Source organism: Acinonyx jubatus, chromosome C1 (assembly GCF_027475565.1).
Source record: "Acinonyx jubatus isolate Ajub_Pintada_27869175 chromosome C1, VMU_Ajub_asm_v1.0, whole genome shotgun sequence".
Classification (NCBI taxonomy): Eukaryota; Metazoa; Chordata; class Mammalia; order Carnivora; family Felidae; genus Acinonyx; species Acinonyx jubatus.
In genome coordinates this window covers 97,457,975-97,483,103 of record NC_069381.1, presented here as the reverse complement: position 1 = coordinate 97,483,103, position 25,129 = coordinate 97,457,975, and the positions used below count along the sequence as shown (strand labels likewise).

Here is a 25,129-nt window from a genome sequence, read left to right as displayed (position 1 = left end):
CTTCCCCTTCCTTGCTCCCAAGCCCCCGCCCACACACACTGGCTTTTCACAATACCTCTTTTACACTGAAAATCCCTTGCTGACTCTACTTCTGGAGGGAGATACAGATCAAATATGTGTGCAAAATCCTACCCCTACCTGGAGAGTCGAAGTTTCCATTTATGACGAGTCCCAGGGAATAATAACAGCCTTCAGAACTTTTTCACAAATCTCAAAGGTTGTAGTGCTTGGGATCAAATCCTGGCTTCCTCATTTTTTAACTGTGTGACCTTGGACAAATCAGTTTGCTGTCTGCGTCTCATCAAAATCAAATCCTGGCTTCCTCATTTTTTAACTGTATGACCTTGGACAAATCAGTTTGCTGTCTGGGTCTCATCTGCGAGGTGGGTATCATAAGATAGGGTTGTTGGGAGCATACACTGTTTAGCATCGCGCTTATTACAAAATAAATGCTCAGTAAATGTTAGCTGTTATTATCAGCCTCATTAGCACCAGCCATCCCCACTTTACATTTCTTGTTAGTATCCATTTTCTTAATAGATTCTTGTAATTCTAGTGGTTACATCCCCTCAATTTCTGAGCTCAATAGCGAGGTCTCCAGAAACCACATGGATCATTCTACATCATGCCTTCCCTTCTATGAGAAAAGGTATCTAAGCTATCAACTACAAAGCACAATGAAAATGATAATTACTGTATTACTACATTTTGAGATCAATTTCAACCACATTTGGATTTGTAGAGTTCATACCCATCCTTCTGTCTTCCTGGAGTTCTTTCACAAACTGTATGGAGCCATGTGTTTGCATGTTATACCATGAGTTAAACTTGACAGTAAATCCATGTTTTAGTCATAACCCTTCCCTTGTCCCAGTCTTCACCATTCGTTAATAACTTAATTCTTATATTTACTGAACTTCTGTTATGTGGCAAGCCCTGCCACACATCAACTCTAAGGTGTTAATTCCCGTCTTCCAGAAACTAAGTTAAGTGGGAGAGAATTCTGTTTCAGGTTAGCAGGTAAAAGATTGCAGCACATCTTCTTTCCCATAGGAATGAAGAAAAATGAAGAAAAATTTGGGTAACACAAAAATCATACAGAGTATATTTTCTGGCCACGCTAGAATTTAACTAATAACAAATTTAACCAATAACAAAAAGAGATCTCAAAAATATTAGAATATTTAGAAATTGAACAATACTCTTCTAGAGAAAAAAAAATCTCAAGGAAAAACACATATATATCCTGCCCAGCACAGAGCCTACCACGGGGCTTGAGTCCATGACCCGGAGATCAAGACCTGAACTGAAATCGAGTCGGACACTCAACTGACTGAGTCATTTGGGTGCTCCCCAAGTTTTCTTCTTAAGAAGCTAATAAAGGAATGATAGACTAAACTCAAAGTAAGTAGAAAAATAGCAAATAATAAAGAGTGAAAATCCATGAAATAGAAAACAGATAAACAATGGAGGAAATAAACAGCAAAAAAGAAAAAAAAGAATTTTTGAGAAGATCAATAAAATTGATAAATCCCTAGTTAGATTGAACAAGGAAAAAATAAAGAGAAAATGCAAATGACCACTATGAAGAATGAAAGGAAGGATAGTGCCTCAAATCCTACAGAGCTTTTTTTTTAAAGTTTAAAAAATATTTACTTTTATTTATTTATATTTTTCAAAAAAAATTTTTTATGTTTATTTAATTTTGAGAGAGAGACAGAACACAAGCAGGGGAGGGGCAGAGAGACAGGAAGACACAGAATCCAAAGCACGCTCCAGGCTCTGAGCTGTCAGCACGGAGCCCGATGACGGGCTTGAACTCATGAACTGAGCCGAAGTCGGACGCCTCACTGACTGAGCCACCCAGGTGCCCCAATCTTACAGATCTTAAAAGAAAAATAAAGGGATATTCCAAACAACTTTATGCCAACAAGTTTGACAATGTTTATGAAATGAATAACCCCTTGAAAAATACAATTTTTCAAAATGGACACAAGAAGAAATAAATGACCTGAAATCTGTTAAAGAAGTTGAATTCACCATTAAAATTGTTTCCCCCACAAAGAACACTTCTGGCCCACATAGTGCTAATGGTAAAGTCTATCAAACACTTAAGAAATAATGCCAATCTTAATCTCTTACAGAAACAAAGGAGGAGAAGTTACCTCTTGACCTTCTTTAAAAAGCCTAATATTCCTAATCATATTCCTAATACCAAAATCTGACAAATGCACTACAAAAAAATTACAAACCGATATTCCTCATGAACAGAGATGCAAAAAGCCTTAGCAAAACATTAGCAAATCAAATCCATCAATATATAAAAGGGATAACATATCATGGCCAAGTGAGGTTTATCACAAATAAATGCAAGGTTGGGTAAAGCAAAAAAAACAAAAAAAACCCAAAAAAAACCCAATGTAACCCATCCCATTAAAAAACAAAGGAGAGAAATCACGTGAACATCTCAGTAGGTCCAGGAAAAGGATCTCACAAACCTCACCATCACTTCGTGAGAAAAACTCTAGGCAAATTCGGAATAGAACAGAACTTCCTTAACCTGATAAAAGGCATCTATAAAAACCTATACGTAACATCACAATGGATGATAAAACATGGACCATGTTCCCTCTCAGGTCAGAAACAAGGTAAGGATGTCTGCTCTCACTGTTTCTAGTCAACCCATGTTATGGTATTTCTTTCCATTAAGAGTCCTGAAGACTGGGAGAGACCAAGTTTAAATAAGATAAAGTTAGCTTTATTTACAGAGACACAATTTTGCATATAGAAAAATCAAAGGAATCTACCCCCAAATCCTACTGAAGCTAGTAATTCAGCAAGGTTTAAGGATATAATGTCAATATAGAAAATTTAATTATATTTCTGTGTATTACCAATAAACAACTGGAAAAGGAAATTAAAAGCTAATAGCATTTACAACAGAATCAATATCACGAATACTTACAGATCACTTTTTAAAAAGATAGGTGAGACATGTACACTTAAAGCTATAAAATATTGGGGTACCTGGGTGGCTCAGTCAGTTAAGCATCCGATTCCTGATTCTGGTTCAGGTCATGATCTCACGGTTTGTGAGTTCAAGCCCCTTGTTTGGCTCTGTGCAGACAGTGCAGAGTCTGCTTGGGATTCTCTCTCTCTCTCTCTCTCTCTCTTTCTCTCTCTGCCTGCCCCTCCTCCACTCACTCTTTCTCTCTCTCAAAATAAATAAACATTTTTAAAAAACTATAAAATATTATTGAGAGAAATTAAGACAAATAAATGGGGAGAGATATACCATACTTACAGGGTAGCTGAATCAATATTGTAAAGATGGTGGTTCTCACAAAATTGATCTATAGATTAAATGCAATTCTAGTGAAATTCCCAGGAAGGTTTTTGTAGAAACTGATGAGTTGATAAACAATAAAATAGTTGGAGGATTTACACAACCTGATTTTAAGTGTCACTATAAAGCTTTATGGGATTTTTAAAAGACTATTGTTTTTATGTTTCCATATAAATGTTAGTATTAACTCGTCAATTTCTGAGACAGTAAGTTACTGGTATAAAGACAGACAAATAGATCAATGGGGCAGAAAAAAACCCACAATGACTATCGAATGATCTTTGCCAGAGGTGCCAAAGCAAATCAATGTGGGAGGGACAGGCTCTTCAACAAATGGGGCTAGAATGAACTCAGCAGCAAAAAGAAACATACTATGGACACTTGAGACAATAGGAATGACCCCCAAATATCATGTGCTAGACTGGAAGGAGCCAGACACAGAGGAACACATACTTAGAATCAATATGAAGTCCCCACTCATGCAAAACTAGTCTGTGGGGATAGAAATCAGAATAGTGGTGGCCTCTGGATGGAGGGGGTGATGACTAGAAAAGCACACAGAGGAATTTTCTAGAATAATGGCAGTGTTTTAGGTCTTATTTGGGGTGTCGGTTAAATGGGTTTTTACATTTATCAAAACTCACTGAATGGTACATTTAAGATTTATGCACTTTACCGTTATTATACTGCATAAACATATATTAAAAAAAAAACCCTAGGCGCAGGATAAGGAGGAAGAAGACACATAAAGAAAAATTACAATATGATATTGTAAGTGCAATGCTAGAGACACACACAGAGTTTTGTGAGAGAACATGGAAAGAACACAAACAGTTTGAATGTGGACAAGTCTTGAGCTTACAAGACAATTATACGTCTCTACCCCTCCTGGCATCCTTGCCAACTTGCTCGGAGAGAAGTTCATTCTCCAGTAGTTGAGTGAGGTCTTCACATCAGCAAACAAGTGGGGGTGCCCCCTGACTTTTGACTACTGGAATCTGGGACAGTTCACTGTGGTATGGTGAACTCTCCATACTTGGGGAGAAGGGGGAAAGGAGGAACAATCTAGAACCCACTTACCAGCTGTCAAACACTGGTTTTTCCTGTTTTCCTTTCCTGGTGATCACCCAGACATCCAGTGGCGTTTCCAACACTGCAGCTTTATGAATCCCTCCAGCACCAAATATTCCTATTACCCCACCCGCCCCCCGCCCTGCCTTTTTTGGTCCAATTTAACATCAAGATTCAAACTATGCAAATCTGTTGAAAAATCTGGCTATTTGCAAACAAAGAGAAAATGTATTGCCTTACACACCATATAGCAAAATAAAACCAGATGGATAGTAGACAATTTTAAATGAATATCGAGATGAATATTTGTCAGAGTTCTGGGTGGAAAAGGAATTCCTGTACAGATAACTAATCGAGGGAATAAGAACAAAACAATAGATTCCTTGACGAAAATACAAAACTTAAGTACATCAGAAAGTCATTACAATTTTTAAAAGCCTTACAACAGTCTGGCAGAAAACATTTGCTACAAATATTTCAGAAAAAAGGATTTATATCCTTCATAACTAAAGAAGGAAAGAGAAACACTGCCGTTACACTAAAAAAAAAAAAAAAAGGTAGGCAATGGACAACATGAATGATTAACTTAGAAAAACAAAAGTTCACCTCAGGAATACCCAAACAAATAAAATAACCCTAGGATACCATTTTTAAATCTACTGAAATAACAAAGTGTTTGAAAAATGACGACACTCAAAGTCTGGTAACATCAGCATTTTTCCCCCCACTGTGGAGGGAGTATAAATTAGTGCATTCTTTCTGGAAAGCAGTTAGGCAGTCTTGCATCAAAAATCTTAAAAAATAGTCTTGTCCTTTAAGAATTCCACATGTATGAATCTATTGTGAAACAATCAGAAGGGTGAACACATTTTAGACACAAAGATGTTTAATAAAAATGGAAAACTTTACCTAAATGAGCACAATGACTGAATTATGTGCAATTGACTGAATAAATTGTTGTATACCAAAATAATGGAGTATTTTTCAGGTTTTAAAAGTCTGTTTTAAAAACATTTTTGAGGGGCACCTGGGTGGCTTAGTCGGCTGAGCACCAACTTTGGCTCAAGTCATGATCTCGCGGTTCGTGGGTTCGAGACCCACATCAGGCTCTGGGCTGACAGCTCAGAACCTGGAACCTACTTCGGATTCTATGTCTCCCTCTCTCTTTCTGTCCTCACCTGCTCATGCTCTGTCTCTCTCTCTCAAAAATAAATAAACATTTAAAAAAATAATAAAGGGGAAAGTCTACAGAGAGGTAGAGAGAACACACTCCATGGGGTGAACTATAGCTCCAATTTCCCAACTGCATGGTGACCCTGGACAAATCACTTTCTCTGGGTCTCACCTTCTTCGTTATAAAGGAGGCATAGCGGCACCTAATCAGCTTACTTCCCAAGGAAGAGTAAGTTAGCTGTATAGGCACTGTGAAATTTCTTTGTTCTACAAATCTAAGGAATGATTATATATCTGCTGTACACTGGCTTGTTACAATGTGAGGATTTAAGTCTTGGGTGGCCTTATATTTCCTTTGCTGTGTGATTTTGGGGTGTAGGGCGTATCAGGTTCACAACTGAAAGCACTGTCTTGCTCATCACAAACCAGGCTGAATGGTTTGGCCACCGTCAACACACGACCAGTAAAGCCACATCAAAATAAACACCGCAGACCAAGTCTCCCTCTCTCTGAGAAGGAGTCAGATTCTGGGAGTCATAGCCCTCTCCTTACCCCCTCTTAAATCATGGAATCTTGATTATAATAGGGGAAGATAAAGTAAGTGGATGTTGTTGCCAGTAAAGAATGCGATGGCTCATCTATTGAAGACACCGGTGACCATACTCTTAGAGAAACAGTTTTCTGCACCTTCTGTAGATGGTCAATCTGAACAAGATTGACATATCACCTGTATGTGGAAGCCATAACTGAGAAAACAGGAAATGCAGAAAAATTATACAGTGGTTGAAGTTTATTTTGTTATGGTTGTTTCCCCTTAAAACCGAGAACTGCTATAAATTGCTGATAGTCAAGAGTTTATGCTTTAGGGGCGCCTGGGTGGCTCAATCAGTTAAGAGTCCGACTTCAGCTCAGGTCATGATCTTGTGGTTCGTGAGCTCGAGCCCCACATTGTGCTCTATGCTGACAGCTCAGAGCCTGGAGCCTGCTTCGGATTCTGACCTTCCCCCGCTTGTGCTCTCTCTTCAAAAAGGGATAAACATTTAAAAAAAAAAAAAAGTGTATGCTTTAGAGTCAGAACACTTTAAGATTGAACCCCAGTGGCTTACTTGTCTAGATGCGTGACTTCAAGTGCTCCCATCTGTCTGCACCTTGGTTTTCTAATCTGTTCATCCAAGTTATTTTCAAACTCATGGGGCTGTGCTGTGAATAAAGGAGAAAATGTATATAAGCACTTACCATCATGGCCAGCACAGAATATGTGCTCAGCAAATGAAAGCTAGAAATACTGAATAATGCCTGTTATCGTGATCATTGTTTTTACCAGAATATTTTTGCTTATATAGAAGTCAACTGCATTCGTATACACTAACAGTTATAAACTAGAAAGTGCAATTGAAAAGAAGACACCGTTTACAACAACAATCGCACCACACACAAAATCAGGCACCTAGCAGTACACTGAACAAAGTATCTGCAACACCTCCATGAGAACGAAGAAAGACCTAAATGAATGGAGAGTTAGATCAGGTCATGATCTCACAGTTTGTGAGTTCGAGCCCCACATCAGGCTCTGTGCTGACAGCTCAGAGCCTGGAGCCTGCTTCCGATTCTGTGTCTCTCTCTCTCTCTCTCTCTCTGTCCCTCCACTCTCTCTCAAAAATAAATAAATATTAAAAAAAAAGATTATGTGTTTCTAGTGGAGATACTGTCCAATATAATAGGACCTCAGAAACAGACCCTTGAATATATGGAACTTTGATATTTGAAAGACTTGGCATGGAAGGTCAGTAGGGGAAAAAAGACTATGTAATGAATTAACCTGGGGGAGAAAAAGAATATCTGTACGGTGGGGGGGAAAAGTGAAACTAATTCTTTTTTTTTAATTTTTTTTTATTTTTTAAAATTTACATCTAAATTAGTTAGCATATAGTGAAACAATGATTTCAGGAGTAGATTCCTTAATGCCCCTTACCCATTTAGCCCATCTCCAGCAACCCTCAGTTTTTCTCCATATTTATGAGTCTCTTTTGTTTTGTCCCCCTCCCTGATTTTATATTATTTTTGTTTCCCTTCCCTTATGTTCATTTGTTTTGTCTTTTAGAGTCCTCATAGGAGTGAAGTCATATGATTTTTGTCTTTCTCTGACTGACAAATTTCACTTAGCATAATACCCTTCAGTTCCATCCATGTAGTTGCAAATGACAAGATTTCATTCTTTTTGATTGCCGAGTAATACTCCATTGTATATCTATACCACACCTTCTTTATCCATTCATCCATCGATGGACACTTGGGCTCTTTCCATACTTTGGCTATTGTTGATAGTGCTGCTATAAACATGGGGGTGCATGTGTCCCTTCGAAACAGCACACCTGTATCCCGTGGACAAATGCCTAGTAGTGCAATTGCTGGGTCGTAGGGAAGTTCTAGTTTTAGTTTTTTGAGGAGCCTCCATACTGTTTTCCAGAGTGGCTGCACCAGCTTGCATTGCCACCAGCAATGCAAAAGAGATCCTCTTTCTCCACATCCTTGCCAACATCGGTTGTTGCCTGAGTTGTTAATGGTAGCCATTCTGACAGGTGTAAGGTGGTATCTCATGATTTGTATTTCCCTGATGATGAGTGATGTTGAGCATTTTTTGATGTGTCAGTTGGCCATCTGGATGTCTTCTTTGGAGAAGTGTCTATTCATGTCTTTCACCCATTTCTTCACTGGATTATTTGTTTTTTGGGTGTTGAGTTTGTTAAGTTCTTTATAGATTTTGGATACTAACCCTTTATCTGATATGTCATTTGCAAATACCTTCTCCCATTCTGTCGGTTGCCTTTTAGTTTTGCTGATGGTTTCCTTTGCTGTGCAGAAGCTTTTTATTTTGATGAGGTCCCAGTAGTTCATTTTTGCTTTTGTTTCCCTTGCCTCCAGAGACGTGTTGAGTAAGAAGTTGCTGTGGCCACGATCAAAGAGGTTTTTGCCTGCTTTCTCCTCGAGGATTTTGATGGCTTCCTGACTTACATTGAGGTCTTTCATCCATTTTGAGTTTATTTTTGTGTATGGTGTAAGAAAGTGGTCCAGGTTCATTTTTCTGTATGTCGCTGTCCAGTTTTCCCAGCACCACTTGCTGAAGAGACTGTCTTTACTCCATTGAATATTCTTTCCTGCTTTGTCAAAGATTAGTTGGCCATACATTTGTGGGTCCATTTCTGGATTCTCTATTCTGTTCCATTGATCTGAGGGTCTGTTCTTGTGCCAGAAAAGTGAAACTAATTTTAAGTTTGTACCATACAGAAAAATATCTCTTGATAACTCAAGCATTTAAATGACAAAGACAATAATACCTGTATTTTCTTTTTAGGAGAAATTATAGGTGAATATATATATATATATATATATATATATATATATTTAACATTTATTTTTGAGAGACAGAGAGAGACAGCGTGAATGGGGGAGGGGCAGAGAGAGAGAGAGAGACACAGAATCCAAGGCAGGCTCCAGGCTCTGAGCTGTCAGCACAGAGCCCAATGTGGGGCTCGAACTCATGAACTGTGAGATCATGACTGGAGCCGAAGTCGGACGCCTAACTGACTGAGCCACCCAGGCGCTCCATGAACATATATATTTTTAAGTTTATTTATTTATTTATTTTGGAGGAGAGGTGGGGGAAGGACAGAGAGGGAAAGAAAGAATCCCAAGCAGGCCCCGCACTGCCAGCACGGAGCCTGACACGAGGCTCAAACTCACAAACCACAAGATCATGACCTGAGTTGAAATCAAGAGTTGGATGCTTAACTGACTGAGCCCTAGGTGAATCTATTTCTAATCTTGGGATAGGGAGAAAGTTTTAAACAGAAATGCTAACTGTTAAAACTTGATGTTTTATTAAAGTGAAGAAATTCTGCTCATCAACAGCCACCTTACAGGATGTGAAAGACAACTTACAAATTGGATTGGGAAAAGGTATTTTCAACACATGAATTATTAGGTTAATTATCAGGGGCATATAAAGAAGTCCTACATTTCAGTCAAAAAACATCTCCACCCCCCACTTCCCAAAATGGCACAGCCATAAACGGGCAGTTTACAGGAGAGGCAATAACATAGAAAGATGTTCAACTTGAGGGAAATGCCAATTAAATCCACAGTGGTTATTTTATACCCAATTAAGTAGCAAAAATTAAGAATTCCAACCTACTAAGTATTGGAGAGGCTATGCATCCACAGGATTTTCTATACTTCACTGGTAGGAGTGTAAATGTGTACAAACTCTTCAGAAAGCAGTTCGACATTATCTTAAATGTCAGCCAGATACCTGCCCCATGACCCAGAAACTTCTAGATATATATCCAAGACAAGTTGCCGAACACATAAACATACAAGGGATGTTCATAGCAGCATTCTTCCTAATGGTAAAATCTGGAAACAACCCAAATCTGCAATTATTAGAATATACCACAGTGTATTTATCCATTCCCTTGGTATATTCATATAATCGAACACCATACAGCAGTGGAAGCAATAGATTTCTGTTACATGTAACAGTGTGAATGCTGTATTTGACCTCTGAGGAAATATGCCAAGGTAGGATTAACTGTGGGAAGTTTTCCTTAGGAGCAATGCTTGTGGAGAAAATGGGAGGAAGTCTGGGGGAGTCACAGACTGCGATGCAAATATGACCCTAAGTGAAGGAGAAGGAAAGGAGGATTGGACGGAAGGGATGTAGACTGTACTAGATCTGCAGATGATTCGGCAAGGTCACCTCGGTGTCCTTGAGCGAGCGTCAGCTGTCACAGGAGCCCTGTGTCTCCCAGGACTGGGGCTGTCTCAGTGTCTCGACCACACTCAGTCACCAGCTGGGAGCAATGTCCTAGGGATCCGCAGGAAGCGTGGTCTTGGTACAGCTCAGCAATGTTCACAATAGAGAGCGGAGAAGAGGGCCCTTGGTCAAGTACGCCTGCATTCTCATGGCCACCAACAGATGCCTTAACAATATAATATTGAGTGGGGGAAAAAAACCCAACAAGATTGCATTCAGGAGAATATCCTCTAATATAAAGAATAGTTAAAAAAAAAAAAAGAAAAGAAAAACTACATGTTAAAAAAAAGCAGGGGAATGACACACACAGGAGTCAGGACAGTGGGTGGGAGCCACAGAAGGACAGGATGGAAGACAAGTATGCAAGCTATTGCCAATAGTTTCCTTCTCGTGTTGATGGGGAGGGGGCTCCTGCATTTTACTTCTATTACTTAAGAAAAACAAGTCAGCGAATATATACATGAAAACACGCATATGAACCAAGAGGGCCATGCATGGATCAAAAATGAAGAGTGTTTCATGAAAAAGAGATTATCATTAATCTAATTCTGTGACTCTATGTCCAAAAATATTGCCTCTTTTCTCTCCTATGCTCTGATATGTTTCTCTATAATTGTTGGTGACTGAGCTGTTGATGGATGAGAGACACTGCTTATGTATCACAGATTAAATTATAGGTTTGTTAGGATCTCCCCGATATGGTAATCTGGAACTCGGATGTCCCAATTTAGGATCTCTTTGATGGTGTGTTCGAAGTCCAGGTGCTAAAATAGGAGCAGCGAAAATAGTTAAATGGTAACAGCATTGCTGTACGTGGGCTTTCTCCAAGTACTAGTTGGTGATCTCCTTCTCAAACTAGCGCCTGGCGTTCAGAATTCTAGGAGTAGAGACCTAGCCTCTAGGGCATGAGGTCCAAGGGAGCAGGGAGATGGCAAAAGATAAGAGACCACAGGGTTATCAAGAGGCACTATGGTACCACTGGTTAAAGACACAGACTCTGAAGTCAGACTCCCTAGGTCTGAATCCCAGTTCTGTCACATTTTCAGTTTGTCACCTAATCTCCGTGGGCCTTGATTTCCACATTTCCAGAGTAGGAATAACAGTACTTTCTCTGTAGTGTGGTTATAAAAATTAAATGACTCATTATACCCAAGATGCTTGAAACAGAGCCTGGGAAACTGTGTAAGTCAGAATGAGCTAGGTTATGGTACAGTAACCAGAAACTCCCAATTGCTAGTGTCTAACAAAAAAGTCGTATTCTCCATGCATAGAAGGCCAAGTAGCACAAGGCGATCAACTCTGTGCACAAGCTTTGGAATGGAACCTCTCTGAGCCCTCGCACAGAGATTCATAAAGTCAGGGGGAGAACACTTATGGTACTCTTTAACAGCTCTCTTTACCCAATAGCAGGAACTGCCCACTAAGCCCCATGTGGTTTCTGCTTCTAAGGTGAGGGTTCTGCTCTAGATCTCCCCATTACAAGATCAAGGTAGATAGAGCTTCCACTATTAGGAGAACTGTCAATTGCTTTGGCAAGGGAAAGAGACACTATGTGCAATGGTCTTAAAATTTCTTCTCAGATGTGTCACACACCTCATTGGCTGAAGCGGGTGACTGCTTCAAGTGGGCAAGGAACTGGGAGCCCACTACATTCCTGCAGGGAGGAGAAGCAGGATATCTGTGAACAATCCAATGGACTGTGACATATCCGGTGCTAAGTGTTAGTTATTATAATTCTGGAAGATCTGCAGTGCCAGCTGAAATATGTTAATAGGATATCCAGGAGGAACCAGAAAGGCAGTTCAGCCTATGCACAAGTCCCTCCTCTACCAGTCTGCCGTGTCTCTAATGACCATATTTTTTTAATGTTCGTATCACTAACACCTAGAAGCACCCAGTCGGTCTTTGATAAATAACAGAGACATACACCAGGGACCAAATGACCAAAGAATAAAGAGTGACTTCTAGAGAATGCTCCTAAAGTGACTTTTGCTGGGCCAACTCCCAGATTGCTAGTTGAGGCCCCCATGTGGGTTTTCTAGGCTCCCTCAACCATGTATTTTCTGATACCAGAGTCCTGGAAGGAAGAGTCCCCTGGGTAACCATTTCTGCTCTATGGATCAATTGCTTCATGCTCTTTGCTGCCACTATGAACACAGCCACGTGAAAGATCTCCTGTAATAGAACAGAAGTGTGTTTGAAGGAGACAGAGGAATAAACTTTCTTTAGGTCAACAAACAAATTCACAAGCTCATTAATGGCATGTACATGACACAAGGCTCCAATCCACTTCGTCGTGAGACATGTGGCCACTCTGGAGCCAGTGGACTGCTTCAAAGCCTATGAGGTTCTTCTATTGACTTTGAATTAACCACTCAGGAACGAATAGATACCGTTTCTTCACATTTAGCAAACATTTCATGTATAATGATGACTAATAACATGGTCCCTGTTTTCATGCAGTGCAGGGACTGTTTTCGGACCAGTGCAGGGGTTTCGAGGAGAGGACGGTCATCAAACAAATAAACACATAGATCAGTCTATAATTAAAACTGAGATATGTATATATATATATATATATATATATATATATATATATATATATACTTTGAAGGAAAAGGTCATCATTCTATGAAAACACGCAACAATAGGACCCCATCTAAGGAGGGGGGAGGGAGTGAAAAATAGGGGGAGGGAAGGGGCCTGGAGCACAGTCAGAAGTGACCTTCTAAAAACAAAGTTGGAGCTGATATCTAAAAAATAACTAGGGATTGAACAAATCAAGTTTAGGGGTAAAAGGTGGTTTTAGGCAAAGAGTAATATAGGGGCAAAGGGTCTGGAGTAAAAGGTGTATGGTAAGTTTTTAAAACTAAAAAAAAAAAAAAAAAAAAAAAGTTTCGGCCAGAATGTAGAGGTAGAGGGAGAGTAGTATAAGACAAAGTTGTGCTGTAGGTTATATTAAGAACTTGGTCTTTATCTCAACAGTCACAAAAAAGCCTTTGACAGAAGACCCTTTGGGAGGATCTTTGGATGGGGGACCAGAGGGGAAGAACTTATATGAAAAAGCAGCAGTGACCTTCAGTACCTTAACTCTGGAGTTAGGGTTCCCTGCCGTCTCCTGCTAATGGTAAGGAGGGACAGTGGAGACCACCATTTGCTAGTGAGTTCCACTGAACACAAATCCTTCAAGATGTCTCTTTCAAAAAGTATTGTGTTCAAATAAATTTTTGAAGTAGTTCTATACTACCTAGCACCCCTGGAGAGCCATAAAACACAGGAACTATATACAAGGTCAAGTCCTACAGGAAAGGTCAACATTGCTCAGGCCAATATTTCTAAAACTTACTGATCGTGGAGGCATTGTATTTTCAAATAAATCTGAGTTCCAACCTGTGGGGCTAATATTCAGTGAAATACTCTTCTAGGCTGGTGTAGACAGCTTGGGTTTATGCATGATCATAAGTAGCAGTTTAAAAAATAAGTAGCCCTCCCTGATTTGTGGGGTATATGTTCCAACATCCCTAGTAGATGCTTGAAACTGTGCATAGTACCAAACCCTATACAGGTACTATGTCTTGTCCTATACATGCATATCTATGATAAATTTTGTAAATTAGGTGCATTAAGAGTAACAATAACTAATAAAACAGAACAATTATAATAAATGATAATAAAAGGCATATGAATGTGTTTTTTCTCAATCTCTCTCAAAATATCTTCTTATACTGTACTCGCCTTTCTTCTTGTGATGATGTGAGGTAAATGATGTAGACATTGTGACATTAGGCTACTACTGATCTTCTGACAATATATCAGAAGGAGGATCATCTGTTTCTAGACCACAGTTCACGGTGGTAACAAACTGTGGAAAGTAAAACCAGAGAGAAAGGGCAACTACTGTAAAAAGGAAACCTTTCATAAACATGGATTTTTCAAACACAGATAGTAACAAGTAACCAGCCAGAAAAGCCATAACTGCCTCCAAAACACCAATGTGTTGAACCCCACAGTTGAGAACCACTGGGCAGGAGGCCAATAAGAAGAATGATGTCTGGCCAACCAATGGCTTAGGAACCCCAGGGAACCTATTGATTGCTCTATTGATTCCAGACTGCTCTCTGACAAGTGTGTCAGAAGAAATCAACCAAAGTGCTCTGGAAGTGTAAAGCTTCAAGAGCACGGTCTTTGAGAGCCAACCTCATGGCGGTCTTGATCCATAAGCTGGGGTTGTGATTGCACAGGACTGCTTAGACTAAACCCTCTTTTTTCATTGCTAAGTCTGTGAGGAAAATTAAGTCCAGGTTCCTCACGGAAGAAGGGCCAGAGCTTGTAGTTCAAGGAAGAAAGAATCAAGGATTGCATGGTGGACACGTGATGGTGGGTGCAGAGAACTGGAACAGAGGGCAAGCCTCGCAGGTCTTGGGCTGAATCACAAGAGGAAATGAGCACAACATGAAGAAAAGAGTGTCCTGGGCTGGAGGGAGAAGGATGTGGGAGCACCAGGCTTACCAATGGTTGGGGCATTGGAAAGTGAAGGCTCGCGGAGAAAGGACTTAGGGACCCTGTAGTCCTAGTTGCTTATGGATGGAACCCTCCAACCTTCCCCGTGGCACACGGCTAGAGAGCATTTGAGCCCAGGCTTGAATGCCAGGCCTGTCTACGTCAGCCAAGTAGTAAGAGCAGTGGCAAGGCTGGCAACGTAGTATTAATCATTTAAATAAAAACCAAAATTAATCTCTCTGGAGCCTGAATTAAGTATAAAGAAAATTCTTTTGTGTTCCTTAAGAGACAGGAAGAAAGGCTAACATTTTTAGATATACATAAATCTGGGAAGAGAAAATAGGCAGTTCCTAAAATGAGACAGAATTTTTTTCCTTTTTCCCATTCATTCAGAAAAATTTATATTCGCTTTTTTTGGTTCCAAACAAGATCAAGTAAACACAGGCAACCTCACGTCTCTTATTAACTACGACTAAAAACCTTGGGCAAAACCACATAATTGAACTTTCAGAAGGCTCTGACAGGTGGATGAGAGCAGGCAGGGTGAGCAAGGACCACTGGAGTTAAGAAGAGGACGTGGTGGTGATTTCTGAGGCTTCTGTTTTGAGGTTTGCTTTCTGCAGGGGATGGGTCCTCTTTTTGCCTCTTACATATCCTGACCTGGATGTTAAAACAGCCTGAACTTCCAGTGGATGCACACAAACATACATACACAAGCAAGCAAGCCAGCCCCAGCGAAAGCCAGAGCGCCTGGAAAGGGAGGACGTGGCAGGACCAAACCCTACTCCAAAGCCCCAGCTTTCCAACCAGAACACTAGGAAGGGGAAACCCTGGGAGACAGAGGGTGCAGAGCCGGGTGGGGAGGCATGAGAAAGGACTCCATTAAGACTGCATATGAAGTTCCTGGCTCATGCTTGAACTGAGCATGTGTCAACCAGCCTAGAATCAGCCCCGTGAAGACTTGGAACGCTGAACTGTAGGGGAGACCATGGCCCAGGTTTCAGACTGGCAGCTGAGCGGTATATAGGCTGGGCGGGTCAGCAGAGCGCTTGTAAATGCTTTCAAAACTAAATGGACATTGGAATCACAGACCACAGAAAGTAGACCAGGTTGTGCCATCTGAACCTAACGAGGTTGCCTGCCTGGTTAAAAAAAAAAAAAAAAAAAAAAAAAAAAAAAAAGTATAAACTTTCTAGATTTAAATAGGACTCAGAGTTTCATGACATAATAGTCAAAATATTTAAGATGCAACCCCAAATCACTTCACATACAGAAGAACAGGGAGACATAGATAACTCTCAAGGGAAAGGCAGTCAACACAAGCAAACATTGAGAAGACTTCAGTATAGGAATTGTTAGACAAAGACCCTGCAATAGTTATTGTAAACCATGCTTCAAGAAGTAAAGGTAAATATTTTTTTATATAAATGGAAAGATAGAAGTTTGCGGTAAGAACAAAAGCTATCAAAAGGAACTAAATGGAAGCTTTAGAACTGAAAAACTCACTGGCAAGACTCAATAGCAGAATGGAAAAGAACTCTACCTCATAGAATACACAAAGCTTAACTCAAAATGGATCACAGAACTGAATACGGAATTAGTTTTAATTTTAAACACATGAGTTAAATTAGAACTAAATATAAAGTTAATTTGAACTCATGGAAGAAAAACTGGAAAAACACTTTGACTTTGGGTTAGACAAGAGTTCTCAGAACTAAGAAATAAGGATCACCCACAAGGAAAACATGGTTAAACTTGGCTTCATACAATAGAGAAGCCTTTATTCTGCAAAGGAGATTGTTAACATCCTGTGAAAAGACAAGTTCTAAGCTGGAAGAAAGTCTTTGTGATCACCTATAAGACAAAGGATTTGTAACCAGAATATATAAAGAACCCAAGATTCAATGAACAAAACAAAGAACATATTTTAAAATGGGCCAAAAAATTGACATACACGTCACCAAAGAAGATATATGGATGGCAAATAAGGTGCTTCAGGTTAGTAAGATTAATAACATGGATGAAAAGATGCTTCAATATAATTTATTAGTGACACGCTGATTAAATGGCAATTCTAAGTGTCAGTGAGGATGCAAATCAACAGGAGCTCCCACACAGTGCTGGTGGTAATGCAAAATGGTACAGCCACTCTGGAAAAATGGTTTGGGAGTTTCTCATCAAGCTGAATACATGTTTATCATATGACCCAGCAATCCCACTAGCAGGTATTTATCCTAGAGCCATGAAAACTTATGTTTGCTCAAAAAACTGTACACAAATGATGATCGCAGCATTATTCATAATCACCAAAAGAGTTTCAGTGGGTGAGTGGATAAACACACCGTAATCCATCCACACCACAGAATACTAGTCCGCAATAAAAATGAACTATGAACACACACAATAACAGAGGTGAACTCAAATGCATTACGCTAAGTGAAAGATCTCAGTATGAAAAGGCAGCATGGGATAGGATTCCATTTCTAGGACATGCTGGAAAAGACAGTGTTGGAACAGAGAACGGATCGGTGGTTTCCAGGGACTGTAAGTGGAAAGAGGGTCTAACTAAAAAGAGGTAGCAGGAGGGAATGCTTTGGGATATTCCACTAGTTCTCCATCCTGGCTGTCAAAATCCATGCAGTGTAAAAATTTACACACAGCACACCAAAAGGTGAATTCTACTCTGTAATTTTTTTTAAGTTTATTTATTTATTTATTTATTTATTTTATTTTATTTAGAGAGGGAGAGAGAGAGAGAAAGAGAGCGCACAGGTGGGGGAGGAACAGAGAGAGAGGGAGAGAGAGAATCCCAAGCAGGCTCTGTATCATCAGCGCAGAGCTGGATGCAGGACTCAAACTCACAAACTGTGAGATCATGACCTGAGCTGAACTCAAGACGCTTAACCAACTGAGACACCCAGGTGCCCCTACTCTGTGATTTTTAAAATAAAACTTTAGGGAGTTCCTACTGTATGCCATAATCTCTAACAATAGAAGGGTGATTTGATCTTTGAAACTGAAGAATGTGAAAATGTAACTTTTGAGATTTCCATGAGTGTGGTTTTCATCCCCAAATTGCCTTGAATTCTAATCAATTTAATCTATTCTAGGGCTTTCTGTGTCTGCAGGCCTGCCTCGGACTAGGGGAAAGAATGGTGTGACTCGTGATATCACGGGGAGTCAGAGGTAGGTAAGGACTTAGATGTTTGATTGGAAATTTTAAGAATTTCTTTCACTCATGGTTGGTGCTGACAAGTAACTTGAAACCACGGAGCAGATGCTGTGACGGGGAACAGCTGGGGACCAAGCACCGTCTTGCCCACAGCAATAGAGGCAGAGTTTCAGCTAATCCTGTGGTTGCTTAACCCTCCCTGCATGCGGTTCCAGCTGGCCTTTTATTTGGGGTGGGAATAGGAATTGATATTCAAATGTGTTCTGTAAATACGATAAAGGTTCTTCGTGTCTGTGATGACCCAAAGGGGAAAAATGGGTGACGCTGACCAGCTATATAAGAGAAGACGACCACGGATGTAAAAAACCGAGTGATAACTTCATTACTGAATGCAATACCCCAATACACGTTTCTGTCCCTCAAAGGTGCCCAGACTCCAGGCGGAGTTCTTTGAAGCCAGGGAGTTTACTACATGGGAATCCAGGCGGCTCTAGGCTGTAAACAGAGAAAGTTTCGTTTTCACTTAAAGTGAGACCTACTCACTCAAAGAGGAAAATTAGCTTGGAAAGTACAGGTGTGCACCCCCACCCCCCCAACACTGTGAAGACAGCCCCTCCCTGCTACAATTAGAGGAAGCAAACTCCCAGCTGACCACAGAGATGAGCACTGCTGTGATTATTTTCATTTCAAAAAGGATCCACTTAAAATATTTACTCTGGTAGTTCCTTCAAGGGTGGACCACCTCTGGGGGCATTTAGATTTTTCATAAATCATTAAGCACCGGGCTGAGGGCACACAGTGAGGGCGAGTTCAGGATCCTTGCCAATTGAAGATTAATAAAAGCGAAGGGGCCGTCATCCCGGCGATGATGCTGTGAGTCGATGGGAGGGATGGGGTTATGATTTACACCCCGGGCTTTAGGAAGTGTGTCCGTGGAATGAAGGGAACGGTGTGGGTGATGCGGAGGCGGGAAACCGCTCCTCCTAAGGTGGGTTGCTGGGTGCCACGAGAAAGTCAGGAATGTCCTGTCACCTCTGCCCATTTGTCCTCTCTCCCCTCAAAGGGCCTGTGACTGGAGGTGACAGGTTTTGGTGAAGCTCAATGCATTCTGCCTCTGGGCCTCACTTGCTCATTATAGAAGGGCTGCAATTTCATTCCAGATCGGCAGTGTAAAACCTGTTGTCATATTTTATGTGATGATGTTAACTCTGCTATGAAATTATACCCTGAGAATACCCCAGAGCCGGCTCAGTACATATAAATAGCCATTTATCAGATGCAACCCGTAATCTTCCCGCTGCTGTGACCCATTCTGTAATTTTCCCTCAGCTGACAAGCTACAAATGAAGAGTGTACTTAGATTTCAGTTATGAGGTTTAAAATATGGATGTGGATATAAAAAGCTAAGCCCTTCAAGAAGAAACCAGGGAATTTTCCCATTAAACTCTAAGGGCCTTCATCCATCTGCTCTCTAATCGTACAAGAATCCTGTGATCCCTTCGCTGACCCCTCCAACACAATCTCTCCCCCACTGATTCTGTCACCACCACCCCCCGCCTGGCCCACCACCCACGTATGTACCCATTTCCTCACACCTACGAGCACACACACTTTCCTCAGATGTGCTCACAGAACGTCTCTGCTAAGCTGTGACCCTCATCATCTTTGCGGACATGCTGTTGCAAGCTGCAAGCACAAAGTTGTGTTTATCCACAAAAGTCAACATTCACACGGTAGTACCGGGTGCCAACCCCTATGCACTCGATACCTCACACATCTGGTCTTATTTTATATATGAGGACACACAGGCTCAGAACAAACTATGTCTACGATGACACAGAACTACATTGGACCCAGAGTCTGAACCCAAGAGTAGCAGACCCTGCGTTGGTGTCTGTGGCTGGGGTAACCACCACAAACTTGGTGGCCAACTAATAAGAATGTGGTCTCTCACAGCTCTGAAGGCCAGAAGTCTGAAATCAAGATGTCAGCAGGTCACACTCCTTCCCGGACCTATAGGAGGGAGTCTGTTCTTCGCCTGTTCGGTTTTTGGTGGCTCCCCGTGCTCCCTGACTCCTGGTTCCTGGACTCGGTTCCATCTTCACATCACCTTCCCTGCATGTGCCTCTCAAAACTCCCTCCACCTCGCTCTTCCAAGGTCACATGTGATTGCATTTAAGGCCCATGTGGATGTATCAGGATGAGCCCATTAACTTAATCAAGAGCCATAACTTAAGCACATCTTTCGCCATTTAGAATAACACTTGACAGATTCCAGAAATTTTATGTGGGTATCTTGGGGGGTGTGCTAACTTTTAGCTGGCCACAGACTTCAAAGCTGTCAAAACCCCATTTCTGTGGTCCCCATCACTAATGCATAAGAAATCCTCGAGCTGGACCTAAGGGTTGCCTCACCTACAAGTGCACGTAGCTCCTGAGCCAGATCCAGTTACTTGAACTTTCCAGGGACCTGAAATTCACAAACTCCTTTGGATTCAAACATCAAGACATGAACAAAACAAGATATCTGGGAAGCGTAAGTGAGGAGGCATTACCAGCCACAATCACTTTAACTGAGATCAGTTTATCAGATTAACCCTCATCACTCACAGCCCTGCAGAAATGAGACACCAATCACGTCAAGTCTGATGGCCTAGTCAGAAGGATATTAACACTTTCTTCAGGCACATTATGTTGACAGGAACAATGGCTTTGGAATGTACTTTGAGCCACGTTTTTTGTTTTTTTTCTTTTCTTTTCTTTTCTTTTTTTTTTGAGTCCTGACAGACACCAGAATATCTGGATGGAAAAAAAAATGCAACATTTAATTAACTGTAAGTTTTATCCACAGAAAAAATTTTATATGCTTGATTATTCACAGCACTTAGCTATCTGGCCATCTCCTTTTAGGTTTAAGTTGTTTGTCAGATTGGCATTTCTTGATCCATTTGTTTGTTATTTCCATGTCCCCACACTGAGAACTCTCCAAAACATTTTGCTTTTCCTCCTGGAAAAGACCTTTTTTGTAACCTTTTTAAAAATGCTTATTTTTCGAAGAATTTTATGTCAACATGAAAGAACATCTTTGAAAGGATAAAAAAAAAATCACCCCTAATCCGACCAACCTAGCAAACAAGAGTTTTCAAGAGGAGAAGGTTCTAACATTGAACATCACTACGCTCCTCCAGCAACAGCTTGAGACTGTATGTAAAAGAGAAACAGGAAAATATTTGCTTTTCAGTTGTGAGGCAAAGAACTACTTCAAGAACTGATTAAAACACTTAGGTACCCTGGCAACAGTCTTATGAATAAATAGGTCTTCATCACACCCTGGCACCAGAAAATGCTGACGAATGTGCTCAAATAAGTGGGCAATCACCTGGTAAAATCCCAGGTCCTATGAATCTTCACTGTGATTCGTTGGAACTTTGTGCTAGAACTTTGCCATAGAAATCGGATGGAGTCCCTGGGGATGTTGGGATTTTCCAGGGCAAAACGCTCTCTTGGTGTCTCACCGACACCTAAGCCACCTCTTTTGAGCCCAAGGAATGTACTCTTAATTTTAGGATTACTGGGAAATACAAGAGAGACACTTATTTTCCTGGAGGGCAAACACTACTAAAATGAGGCTCTCTGGGAAGCCTTGAAGGGGCACCAAGGGATGAATCTAGACTGGATTTTCTAAGATTGCCTCCGTGTATCCCAGGGTAGCCCGCATTTCCCTTTGCGTCCTGAAGAATGTGTGGATGCACATTATTGGTTGCTTGGCGAAAATCGTAATAAAAAGGAAGCACACAGGTGCTAATGCCAGCTTGCCTTGTGTGAGCTCCAGTTCTGTCACAAATCAGCTGTGTGACCTCTGAAAAATTAATTGACCCCCCCCCCAACCCCGTGCCTTTGTTTCTACATCTGAAAATTGGGGATAACGGTAGTACTTGCTGCCTAGGGATTATTTGAGGCCTGAATGAGCGAAGTGCTTAAAACTTCACACGTGGTGTATGCTCTGTAAACATCAGTGACTGTTAGCATAACACCTGTCCTTGGAAAATCATGCTGAGTCCAGGGATTTTTACCCCTTTATTCCCCCAAGTACTCACAAGCTGTCTGCTAATTAGGACAGCCCAGGATTTTTTCAGGGATTAGCATCAAGCCCACTGGGTGTTGGTTGCTGAAATATGTACCCCACTTCTTAGGAGAGAGCACCACGTTTGTCCTTAAGCCAGCACGGGTCCTCATGCCCCACTCGCCTCAGGTTTTATGTAAGGGTTCACAGACACATCTGGACATCTTTCATCCAGCCAACAGATTTGAGTCCGTTTAAAGCGAGTAAGGGAGACTCTTACTGTTTATTCAACCCGGTACGTACTCAAATCCTGTCCTAGCCAGTATCACACTACCCGTTGCCATTTGAAGATCATTTTCCTTGACAGAAAAGATGAAAGAAACACATGAAATGAATTGTTCTGCCTTCTTTGTGCTGCTGTTAACACCCAAACTGCACTGTGGACATAAGCTTCCTTGTTCTTCTTCCAACCCCAAAGATAACTGAAAGGTCTTTCCAATTACTAGTAGGCTTCCAAGCCTCCCCTAATTCTGTCCTTTACGTACAGAAAAAGGGACCCATTCTTTGTGTTTGCTCCCGGCTGGATGTTCTTGGTTCACTCAGTGCAGGGCTCCTAGGGACCCAAACTCATCACAGAGCCCCCGCGGGGGCCACACTGACCTGTTTCCTTGGGAAACATCCTGTTGGTGGCAATGTTGGATCGAGAGTTAGAACTTAAGCCACCTTCCCTTTTTTAAATTCAGACCATGGGATCACAGCTGCTTTTATTTCAAACTTTCTGAATTCCGTTTTCTTAAAATCCAGGATATGTGCCAGAACAACACACATTTTCTTTCTACACTCTCATGTCAGGTCCCTTGGATGTGAGGCTGTCGGTTTCACTTCTTTCCTTCCAGTTTGCCAGTGTGGGTCAGGAGAGGGCAGAAAGCAACTGTTTCTTTCAAAGCATCTTCCACCTTCTGGGACATTCACTAGCAAGGGAATCAAGACTTTATTCAATGTTGTAGTTTTTTGTTTTGTTTTGCTTTGGGAGGAAGACAGAATGAGACTTTTATTATTATTTTTTTTAATGTTTGTTTATTTTTGAGACAGAGAGAGACAGAGCATGAGCGGAGGAGGGTAGAGAGAGAGCGAGGGAGACACAGCATCTGAAGCAGACTCCAGGCTCCGAGCTGTCAGCACAGAGCCCGACGCGGGGCTTGAACTCATGAGCTGTGAGATCATGACCTGAGCCAAAGTCAGACACCGATCCGACTGAGCCACCCAGGGGCCCCAGAGACTTTTATTATTTTAAGTAAGCTTTTCATTGGGTTATAACATAGGTATAGAATACACCTTAAGTCCTAAGTGTACTGCTCCACAAATTTTCACAAGGCAGACACACCCCTCTAGTCACTTAATCTCGAAACCTATCAGCTCTGCCGAAACTTCCCTCTTCCTCATGAATTAGTTTTAATGGAGCTATAATCTGTACTGGAAGAGGATCATTACCCTAACGGGAGCGAACACTTGTGGAGAACTTGAACTACGTGTCAGACACTGTGCCAAACAATGTATATGCGTCACCCCTTTTAATCCTCACAGCAGCTCTATGAGATGGGTGTTATTATTTCCCCCATTGTAAAGCTAAGAAACTGAAGCTTGGAGAGGCAAGATCTCTAGCCTAGAAGGAATGGAGCAGCGATTCAAATCCAGGTCGTGGGGGGTGTCCTGTGCATTATAGTATGTTTAGAAGCAGCATCCCTGGCCTCTACCCACAGGATGCCAGAACCACAATTTCTCTGCTGCAGAGATAGTCAAAAATGTCTTGCCCCGTTGCCAACTTTTCTCTGGAGAGTCAAATTGCCCCCAGTTGAGAAGCACTGCTGTAGATAATCCCACACTTCCATGCTTAGCTTCTGTCTCCTTGCTGGTTTGCTCTTTGCTATATGAGTCCATCTGAAATAAATTCACGTTAACACAGGTGCGCACCTTCCTGGTAGAGAGCGTGATTCTAAACTCCAGGGATCCATCGGCTTCTTTGGAACTATGGCCTCACTGCCTGGATTGCATGTAAGAATCCGAATTGAGGACTGCTTCATTTTATTATGCAAATACGCTCTTTCCCACTCAGTCTTGTGAAGCCGGGACTACCACTGCTCCTGCCACAACTGTCATGGCTGCTGAGTCTCTTCCCTTTGACTTTTCCATAGAAACTCAGTGGGCGCTTCTTCCCATACACTCCCCTCTTCCACCTCACACCCATCATCCTCCATATATAACTATCTGTCAGATAGAGCATACTCAAAAAGGGCAAGAAGCAGTTCTCAGATATTACTTATGAAGGAGAGAGCACGATTTGGGGAAACCGAGGCAAGATACTGCAGCACTCTGGGTGTGGCAACCGTAGGGAGGCAGTCCCGTTTCTAGGACTGAGGGCAAGGGGAAGATATGGTTACTTGAGTCCAGAGACAGTTCCTCTATGGTGGCCCTCACTGGTTCAAGCGAAACAGGAATCTGACCATCATTGCATCATTGCAGCCTTTATGGTCAGATTGCCAGGCACAGAGCAGCGGGGAGTGGGGCAGAGAGTGGATCTGGATGGGCAGGTGGAACGTGTACAACATAGTATCTTTACAGTTTTATCTGGGCGAATTTCTCTGCTCCCTTTGCTACATTTCCTTTTGGAGTCCTCCTTATCAGATCACAAGGCTTCTTGCCAAACGTGCTATCCTGGTTTTTGAAAGATACCTTCCTCTTGTTGCCAGGAGCCCATCATTCTAGCATCAACAGCCATGGTTTAGAAAAACAAACTCCGGTTTTTGACACCACCTATCTAGCCAGCTGTCATTTCTCCTACCCTCCCTTCTCTTCCAAAATTATAAACTTCTACTGGAGGAAGAAATGAGAAAACCTGATTTACCTTGTGGGATCTTGGGTGGGTTTCTCTATCAGCTTCAGGAAGGAGTAACTCACCTTCTAGCCCTTTCTTTGCCTGATGTCCAGATCAGG

At 41.4% G+C, this 25,129-nt stretch overlaps 1 long non-coding RNA gene across 1 annotated transcript in view; it reads right to left on the bottom strand.

Moving 5' to 3' along the window:
* LOC113599174 (uncharacterized) overlaps positions 1-25,129 on the bottom strand; it is a 113,932-nt gene that overhangs the window by 5,017 nt on the left and 83,786 nt on the right. Inside the window, exon 4 of the long non-coding RNA XR_008295174.1 lies at positions 6,697-6,790. This is a non-coding gene — a long non-coding RNA (uncharacterized LOC113599174). The remainder of the gene's footprint in view (positions 1-6,696; positions 6,791-25,129) is intronic.